Below are 10,889 nucleotides of genomic sequence, written 5' to 3'. Positions count from 1 at the left end.
CAGATAACACTGTAACATTTCCTATGTCTCAGACATTGCACATCATTTCTGCCACCTAACACCAATGCTTTACTCCACAGGAGCTCTGGACAGGTACAGGCACCTGCAGTGTGACACCAAACATGGTGGTCCTTCTACCTTCAAGAGACAAGTGTTCCTACTGTTGTACTTCCACTTCAGAACCAGAAGTCAAGCCAGAGAGGCTCAGGAGAAAGTAAATGCCACAGCTGTGGAGTTTGTGAATGATCTACTGGCCCATTTTAAAGCCTTCAAGGATAAAAAAGAAAGGGACAAAGTAGAGAAAGTTCAGAGCAACTGTCCACAAGTACTTTGGTGGTGAAAAATGTCAACATACCCAAGAACCTCCTTAAGAACACCTCAAATTATGCGTACAAAATAACGCTTTTAAATAATGTTGTTTCTGTAGCAGCCACCGGCTTGGCTGGCCCTGAAGAGGCAGACCCTTAGATCTAAGAAAGAGGCAAGCATATTTATATTAAGTCAGTGAACTTATCTCAACAACAGGTGCATAGGTTATGAGAGAACATGTAAGCAGACATGCCTGCATCTTCATTGCCAAAATACTGTTTGGAAAGGAAAGAGCAAGCTACATGGAAAGGGGCCAGCAAGAGCAAGCTAAAGGTGGCTGCCTAAAATGCAAAGCATTGTAGGAAAGAAACAGGAAGATGTTGCGCTGGATGATACCCTCCCCTACACTTCCCATGAAGAAGCAACTTTATTTTACAGTCAGTGAATTCCTCAGCAGTGACAACACAAATCTGGAATATTCAAATCAGCAAATACATGGAATCACATTACCTCTGGAGCAGACAAATAAGTACCTGAAGTATATTCTCTGCTCAACAGGAAACAAAAAAAAAACAAAACCAAACCACAACCAAGCATCAGGCTGCAGTAACCCTGGCAGAAGACATACATTGTAAGCTGTGTACAGACTCACAAGGCAGTGAAATGTTTGACAGAAGAATACAAGTTGGCAGCATTGCTTAATCTGCGTTTCAAGGGCAGAGCTGAAATCACAGCTGCACACAGTGCAAACACAGATCTTTGAAGGGTATTCTTATACACTTTCTGCTGAAGAAGGCCAGCCAATTATCTTCCCTTTCCAAGTACAGGTCTACATTTACCAGTGTTCCCTGGGAAACATGAAAGAGAAGAAAGTGGTTAAATAAACAGCTCTGCACCTTTTATTGTCTTAACAGAATACCAATAAGGGCAATTTGGAGAAAGCTTTTTCTCTTTGGAGTCCTTTTTGCACCAAATCAACTTGGTAAAGAAGTATAACCTTAACCTGCCTCTCTCTTATGAGAGCATATTTGCCCAATTATCAGTACTGATCAGTTCAAAGAAAGGTAGCCTTCTTCTTTAGAAAAGCATGACCTAGTTCTTAATGTCCCATTTCTATACCTAAGGCGTCTGAATGCTCAGTTCAGCTGTTAGGAAGTAGCAGCAACTCTTGCACAGGTAAAACCAAAGTATCTTGATTGCCTGCGGTTCATGAAAACACTTCTACCCAGCTACGAAGAAGCAACTTCAGGAGATGCATTTCACAAAAACAGAGTACGGAAACGTCGCCAAAGAGCAAAGTTCAGAGGCTCCAGTAACCAGGAATTAATGGCCTGATTTTCATACCTGTTGAGCCCTCTCTTCACTCCAAAGGACAGGCAGAGCCCTAACCTCTTCTGAGGGAAAAAACAGATCAGTTCCAAAACAAGTGAAAATTCCACTCAGCCGAGCAAGCGCCAGCCTTGGTACCCACACATTCTGCTGCCGCAACATCAAGGAGTGACACCACGCAAGCTTTTAGAGTGGGGGAACACCTGATTTACTCTCCCCATCAACCTCACAGTATTTAACAGGCTGAGTTGAGTTTTTCCTTCTCTTTGGAAAAGGGTCAGAAAGGAATCATTAAGACTGATACAGATGCCAGACAGGGACACTTCATCGGGGACTGTAGTGATAGGACAAGTGGTAATGTGTTTTAACTTAAACAGGGGAAGTTCAAGTCAAATATAAGGAGGAAGTTCTTTACTTTGAGGGTGGTGAAGCACTGGAACAGGCTGCCCAAAGGAGTGAATGCTCCACCCCTGGCAGCGTTCAAGACCAGGTTGGACAGAGCCTTCGGCGACATGATCTAGGCTGAGGCATCCCTGCCCATGGCAGGGGGGTTAGAACTAGATGATCTTAAAGTCTTTTCCAACCCTAAACATTCTATAATTCTATGATGTCAGAGTTCACCCAGAAAAGCTTGAAGTGATGGCAGAGATGGAAATAAGGTAACTAAGGGCAGGTACAATTAAAAAAAAAACACTATAAATCTGTGGATAAGTATAAAGCCAAAATGATTACTAGCTTCCAAATAAGGAATTATGAAGCAGGTAGGTGTACAGCACTGAGAGAAGCTGAGAGGTAGGAGTATCAAACCCAAGGTGTTTCTTGAGATAATGTGAAGTTAAGCTACAGGGCTCTTTGCAACAGAACATTGTGGGTACATTCCTGTTGGTCAGAAAGAGACTGGACACAGTTATGAAAGAAACATCTGCAGAGTGCTAATAGTACAAATCACCACTTTTGGTTCATGATGCCCCTGTGTCACAAATTGCTCTTTCTGGGAGAGTGCTCTGAGAAAACACTGCTAAATGCCATGCCTGCTCCCATACCCTCTGCTACTCATACCTGACCATTATCAGAGACAGGATACAAAGCTAAATGTACTTTGATCTGGCAAGATTGCTCCTGAGAATGCAGGCTGTTTAGGAACATGGGTCTGGACTATGTACAGAACATGGTTATGCTACAGTGAAAAAGGTACACAGTCATAACCCCCGATTCTGTCTGAGAGTATCCAGCATTGATGAAGATTTGTTACTAAATGAACAAACAACATTATCAAAGACATTTATATTCAACTAATAACAGGCAGAGCTGAATTTTCAACTTTAAAAACTATATCTCATCCATTTGGAATATTAGCACTCCTCTTAGCCATATGAAGAGACAGGGACAAAAAAAGGCAGTAGAAAGGACAATGAGGAGGGAATGCCCTGCCTGTTAACATCTTTGTATCCCCAAACCAGCCAGTAAATGGGAAAAGCAGCATAACCCAATTACAGCAGGAAATGCCACAGAAATGTACTAAAGGTCAGGTCAATAAAATTACTGACATCAGCAGAAAAACGTGGAATAAGAAAAATCTAATAGCTTTCAAGTCATTTGTCAAAACTGAAAAAACCCTCCTAGAATATATTTTCAAATTTCTGCTTGTATTTCAAAACATCAATTTCATTAACTCATTTTGGAAACATCACACCTACTATATATTGGGCAAGCATCTAATCATTCCAAGAGTGACAAGTCCAAAATGATAAAGAACATTGTTGCTGTTGTTATGATGATCTATTCTTGCCGCTTCTCACATTTTTCTCTTTCATCGTATAGTGATGATACGGATGAGACAGGCTACTGTTGTAAATCACACAACTATAAAATACGTTTTTTTCCCCCTCTCAGGTCTTTTAACCTTTTCTATTCAAGGTCTAATGCAAGCAAAACGATAATTCATTACATTCCTACTGTTAGCTCTTAAAACAATGAGTCTGTGAACAAAGTACAATCCTCAAATGCAAACATGCAAAGCCAGGCACTAAAATTCACTTATAGCACTTGAATACAAGTTGCAGTACATGATGCAAAGACTAGACAAACGAAGTCCCTCTGATTTACTCAACTGTCCTTTGAAAGCTGCCTCTACTCTTAATCAGAGGATTTCTGAAGTGTTGATCTCGGTATTCGCTTTCAACTCATTAACACAGCTCACCTGTTTTCCTTTCCTATAGTGTTTTGTTTTTCTCCCTAGCCAACTGTGATTTTATTCTTTAATAATGATGAAGATTTTCTTGATCACTTGCTACAAATCCTCTCTCTCTCAAGTGCAGGCAACTGGCAGGCAACAAATGCAGCTCAGCTACTCGAGAGAATATAAATCAGCTTTGCTGGATAGTGTGAAGCCAGAGGAAATGTGGTTTTAATACATTTAAGATATGATTAATTGATGCTGTTGCCTGCAATAGAAGAATGGACTTAATTATCCAGGCCTTCTCCAGTCCTATGTTCCTACACCCTGAAGTTACATGTAGACAATCAGATTCACTGTGAAACCACAGAAATGCAGAAAGCTTGTCCTAGACCATCTATCAGGTTGATTCTTACATTAACTTCAGCATTCTTCATCCCTACTTCCTTTACAAACGTTAATAATCTGCTTTCTAGGGTAGGTACCTTTGAGATACTTGCCTTGCCTTTGCAAACCCAGCAGTAGCTCATGCAAAGCCTGAATGGTGCATATTGTGAAATTCCCAGAATGTTCAGAATAACTTTTCTAATAAAAAACAAGGATCCAGTTGTCACAAGTTTTAACTCACCACCTTTCAGCATATGTAAGCATACCTGATGTTGCTCCCATCATAGCAGAGTGGTTAAAAAACAATTCATTTTTGAAGTTGACATAAATATACATACATGTGTAAACATACCTGCATATGTATTTACACATACATAGGACAAGGAAAACATCTGCAAAAAATTAAGGCTTTCCTTAAACCAGTTTATGGCCATCTAAAGAGCCTAAAAATAAAAGTGTTGCATAAAAGAAAAAGGATAGCACAGATCTATTAAGTCACTGAAAAAAAATAAATTGGAAAAAAAAAAAAATCAATTAGCAAATAACAGGACAGACTTTGACCACAGAAGGCATTTGCCTCTGCTGCTTCCTCTCGTCCAAAACTACACACGGCCCAAATGCCCCAGTCTGATACAAGGCTTTGTGAGGAGAGCACACAGACCAAAGTTCCATCCAGCCCAGTGTTTTCTCTCCACCTGCAGAAACAGCAGAGCCATGGGAACTGAACAAGCAAGCAGTGATGCTTCTGCAGTGGCACCCTTCCACTCGATGCAACAACCCTCCAACCTGAACAGACTTTTGAATTAATCCAATCATTTCAGTGACCATGTAAATTGCAGTACCTGCTGGAGCACTTTAAGCATGTATTTTGTGAGGATGCACCCCATATTTGGCTTGATCTGTTAACAGCGAGTTGCATTTGTATCACTGGAGCGGCTTGGGGTTTATTTTAAAAGGTGGTGTGGCTATGAGCAAACAGGATGGGCTCAATCATCTTCGATCAAAATTAGGCAGCTAAGTAGAACTAGGCTGGGCTAGAATTAACAAGAGAGGAAGACTGTGCTGAACTGATGCCACCTTATTGCGATTTCCCTTCTGAATGCATTCATCACTCCTTTCCCCTTACTTAACAGAAGTTGTATCATCTGGAATGCTGCTGAGTTGTGTCTGGCAGAAAATAAAGAGAAGAAAAAGCTAACGCTTTGTGTTTGTGCAATCACTGTTCCTAGCATTTGGACCTCTGCCAGCCTACTGAGTGCAAGTTTGCAGAGGATTACCTAATCTTGTCTGGACATTTGATGAAAACCACAGAACCGCAGAGCACTGGCTTTTAGGTGTGAATGAATTGGAATGTGGAGCTGCTCTGACATGGGGAGTGGGAAAACATGATTTCTCAGAATTTGTTTACCCCTTTCTTCCCCTTCTAAACAGGGATCTTAGGATGTCCCATTAATGTTCCTTGAACAAATATGTAAGCAAGAAAGATATTATATATTCACTTTTCTGCAACAGTTACGGGGGGGGGGGGGGGGGGGGGAGAGAGATGGAAATAGAGCCTGGAAGAAAGTTCTTATTCTTCATTTAAATTTGTGTTAGAATATTTAGGCAACATTATCCTTTGAACTATACCTACAGTGTATGAGGAATTCCTAAAAACCTCACAGACATAAGTGTTCTTCCCTCTCTTCAGATGTTATAAGCAGAAAATAAGTCTTTTTTCTGCTATTTCTAGCACAAAGGCTTTTAGAACTGGTCAGATGGGAAGAACTGCAAACCAGTCACAGACAAAACACACTGCAGCTAGCAACTGCCTTGGGAGACTGATAATACAAGACTCTCCACTTCAGTGTCCCTCAGGTTTGAGCCTGCCCTAGGTATGTGATACACTTCAATGAGACAGAACAGTTGCAACACATTTCAACATGGAAAAACAGAAGATAAGGAACAGAACAGCTGATCTACACAGGAGTTAACAGCTACAAACCCTGCATAGCTGGACAGAATCAGGGTCAAAGTTTAAATGTTTAATACAAAGAATTCAAAGTTAACAATTTGGCATTCAAATATGTATTCATCTTTGGAAACCAAAATATCTTCCACAATAAAGGATTATACTTGTACATCTGAGGAAAGCCTAGGTTTAAGGATGGAACTGGTAGAACCAAGCAACAGAATAGCAAAGTGCTCAGACAAAAATTCCCAGAGAGATGAAATTCTAGGAGACTAGGCTGATTTAGATTCAGAAGCAAAACAAGAAAAGTCAAAATATCACAGTACAAAATAAAAGTAAGTAGACTGCCTTTTCGAAGGGACAATGAAACAAAGATAGCCCCAGAACAGTCAATGGGCTCTTAACATGCAATTTAATATACCATGGTGGTAGTACATGTGTTAGAAGAAGCACCATACATGCCGTACAGCAACTGTAAATAGAGAGGACAGTCTTGGGCTGAAGAGCAACGTGTTTAAGAGAAGAAAAATTGGCACACGGTACCATAGATATTTCAGACTCAAGTGTTAAGAGAAGAAACAAGGGGAATATAAATCATTACTGCTCACCCACATACACCAACCTCTAATTAGAATTGGAGGCTTCTCTAATTCATAGATACTTCTAATTATGTCATGGTAAAGGTTTTGTAAAGCAAGGAGTGTCTGTACAGCACCACAATGTAGACCCTGCCTGAGAACCTAGAAGTAAACCATTTTTGTCTTTGAAGGAGAAGGAAACTGTTTCTACCTGCACTAGGAGCCCAGAAGAAATGTACCATTACTGAAAATTAAGCCCCCCAGTGAGTAGAATTGAATGGCTAGACATCAAGACAGTTTTAATATCATAACTAGTTACATACACTAATTATAAAGGAAAGCAGCAGTAATTCTCCTCCGCATGAAAGACACGCTGAAGTTCCTTTTAGTGTGGGATGATAAGTCTGGTTTTTATGGTTTTCAGCAGTACTGTAGCTCATGGCTATCGGTGCCTACTTAAGTCACCAAATGAAGTTCGATATCAATAACCTGAACCTCACAGTCAGGAAAGGATTTTAAAATTAGAACTAGTATCTAGCAGAGTTGACTAATAGGCTGGAGAGATCAACATTGATCAGACCATGATCGCAGCTGTCAAATATGTACACCTAACTACGCAGGTAGGGTCCAGCAATTCAAGGTATCAGTGTATCAGTGAATCAGTGACAGCACACTTGCTGGGAGAGGCACTATACATATATTAAAGCAACTGCAAACAGAGAGGACAAGTACAATTCAGGGGTTGAAGATTCCTGTGTTTCAGACTGAAAATGAATGTTAGTGCAAGCTGCAGGGTGTCAAGTATTTCAAAATCATAAACCCAAGAGAAAATAATTGTTTAAGATGATACAAGACGTGAGAAATAGGATGAGGCTAAGCAACTGCACAATGTGCAGGTAATTCAAGTGCACCAAAAGAACATTCTAAAGTGATTAGTCTGGAAGTCAGTGTTTCTGTGAAAGAATTTAAGTCATTCTAGAGGTGATGAAAAACATATTGCTGCACAGTAGGGCTGTTTCCATCAACATCTAAATGTGACACAAAATGTTGTACTACTTTGACATCTAACTATTTCATAAGTACCAATAACCTAAAAAGCCAGAGATGTCTTTTCATTCAAGCTTACCTGCTGCTGGAGAATACACCAACCAGGGATTTCTTAATAAAAAAAAAAATAGATATGAAAATGCACATTCATTGAAATACCCATAATGTAAATAAAACTTCCATCTCATATTTGGGACTCCAGCATCTCAACAGCTCGGGAATTTGGACAGAGTGATTTTGAACTAGTCTTTCAGTACAAATCAAAACAGATTGGCCTGACCCAAATTTGGGGTTTACATGCGATTTCTTTTAAGATCAATAACTTGCTCTGACTCAGGACAGGAAAGACCCCAAATATCCAAAGTTACCATGAGGAAATCAGCAATTCCCTACTGCTGAAAAAAGGAGTGCATTTCCACTGACTGCACCACTTTTTTCAAGTGCCAAGATTTTACTTATTGCCACTTTTGGCTTCAAGGGGAATTTAGAGCATAGAGTCTGCGACAGGGCTGTCTCATCAGAAAAGTCGGAAGCAAATTCAAGTAGGTAAGGAGACTGGCATCTCACTTGTAGACAGTGACATCAGAAGTTCCTGGGAGCCTGAACAGTTTCGTCTTGGTAGGTATTTTACACCTTTCTTTTCTTCCATCAGCTTTCCTGGAGCTTCCCTGAGTGTATACGTAGAATCAGAACAGTTACGGTTGGAAATGACCTTAAGATCACCTAGTTCCATCTCCCCTGCCACGGGCAATGATTTCTGATCACCTGGTAGGTTTATGGCTTTTTTGGCACAGCTCAAATGCAGGAGACCATTGTACAACATTGCAAGTGAGGAGACCATAAGTCTTCTGGCTAAACACCCTGGCCAGCAGAACTTCTCTGAACAATACATTTAAGACACCACTGCCAGCACCTCCAATCAGTATCTGGGGAGAAATAAGATATTTTTCCATCATGTTTTCCGTTAGACGAGTGCTGGGGTCCGGCCAGAGTTTTATATGCAGTGAATGGAAGAACTGTGAGAACGGCCGATTCTATTCTGGGCTCCTGCCACCCTCTACTGACCTTCCCTCCCTCACTAATCATTATAATCATTACATTTCCCTGAGACTTCTTACAGACTGGCAGGCAGCAGCCCAAATCTACAACCAGTTTTGCCCTTGATTGTGGAGGAGGAAATAAAAGTACAACTGCAGTCAAAAACCACAACTGGCCAAGAAGGCATACTGGCATTGCACAAAGCTCATCCTTGTACTTTTGCAAGTCCCACTGAACTTCTGACAAAACTGAAGTACCATTTTTTTTAAATTGCAGAGTCACAACCTCTGTCAAAGACCAAAAACGATTCTGTCCAGCATCAGCAAGATTGCCAGATATGACCACAAGTAACTGGTGAATCATTTACATGGATGATTTACACCATATAACTTTGCTTTTTAGGACTAGATGATATCAGCAGGGTGGTAGGAAACAAAAAGAAGCATCACGTGAGCTAGAAACGTAATTCAAGAGCTGAAAAGTTATTAATCTCTGCAGAGTCTTTCCTCATTAAAAAAAATTTAACTTCAAAACAGCCAGCTTGCTTCAGCAGCTTGTTCCCAGAATAGCTACGTAAAAGGAGACAAAATAAGATGAAAATGTGTATGCAGGTTTTGCAGGCAGCAACTCTTCTTATCCTTGTTGCCCACAAAAGGCCAGAGTTACAGTACCTCAGATTAATTCCTTAAAAAGCAGGAATAAACTTGATTAGTGTACCAACCAAAGTATACCTCAAAAATACAACCTCTATCTGCTACCTCAACATCTGTTGCTTAGAGCATCAGCTGCTTATAAGCAAGCCTGCCCTTCACGTTGCTGGCAATTTCAAGTCTATTGGAGAATAAAACTGAAGAAGAGCAGAAATATATACACTTGAAAGGTGAAAAACCCAATTTCCTCATTAAAACCAATATTAAGCAGAAGTTACCACTTTAAAAAGTTCCATCACCATATGGAAGTCTCAGCACGCTTTCTGCCTAGCAGAAATAAATTAATATTTTAAACATTTTCTAATGGCTAATTTTTTTAATTTGCGCAGATAAGCTCAAGAAGCTGTTGATTGACAGCTAGGATGCAGTAAGGTAGCCAGCTCTCCTTTGAGAGAGATTTTGTAGCACTTCTCTCTGGATTTTCAAGAGTGCTTCTTAATTAGAATATGCATTTTACCTTTCCGTACAGATGGGAAAAAGACACACAAAGAGTTGAAGGTGTAGGCATGGAGTAAAAAACAGAATTAAGAAGTTTTATATTCATTTGTCCTTTAATTCTTAGTCAGATGCTGAGACCATACTGCTTTGGTTTTGCTGAAATTAAATACTTTGTGGCAAAATATAGAATTATATTTGTTTTGGTTTTATTCAGGTTTTCCATTTGTATATACAAGGGTAAAACCAGAAAAGTCATGCTTAAGTGGGATGCTGGAATATTTTCTCATTAAGAAATAGTTTCAATAATTCAAGAGTAAAGAGTTTACCACCAAAAAGCTTTTTTTACTGAAAGTGATGACAGAATGTATTCACAAGCTCGTGAAAATGCATTGGGCATGCGACAGTTATCTGTGCCTTTCACTCCATGCGTCAGATAAATCACTCCTTGAACTGTATTTTCTTCAACTAACTCTTTCAACCTGTCCTATCCCTGACCTTCCGGGAAATTCTCCATAACGCCAAAGAAACACAAAACCTGCTCTAGCTGAAAAGAAAGTTGATTTCAAGAACAACTGGGAAGATATGACACTAACACCTGTCTTTATGACTTTGGACTAACCAGGTATTTGAATCCTCTCAGGCCAAGGAGGAAAGCCACAGAAACTGAAATGTACTTTTTTATGCCTAGTTTTGGACTCTCTGAAACCTCTGCAGCACTTTGCAGACTGAACCACCTCCCTGCAATACAGTGCAAGTGGCAGAAACTGTAGTTGAAGGCCATTTTGGGAGGCATTTCAAGGGTAGAATGCCAAATGCTCCTTTTTCAAAACTAACCCACCTTAACAGTTACTCCCACACCCCATCAGCATGAGTTGCAACCCCCTACCTCAGTGCAAGAGCTGCTTTCTGTGAAGTCTGACACAACA

This window comes from Pezoporus occidentalis, unplaced genomic scaffold (assembly GCF_034315485.1).
Source record: "Pezoporus occidentalis ecotype Australia unplaced genomic scaffold, CSIRO_AGI_Poc_V1 ctg26, whole genome shotgun sequence".
In the NCBI taxonomy this organism is placed as follows: Eukaryota; Metazoa; Chordata; class Aves; order Psittaciformes; family Psittacidae; genus Pezoporus; species Pezoporus occidentalis.
The sequence above is the reverse complement of the archived record's forward strand: the minus strand, read 5'-3'. Positions refer to the sequence as shown.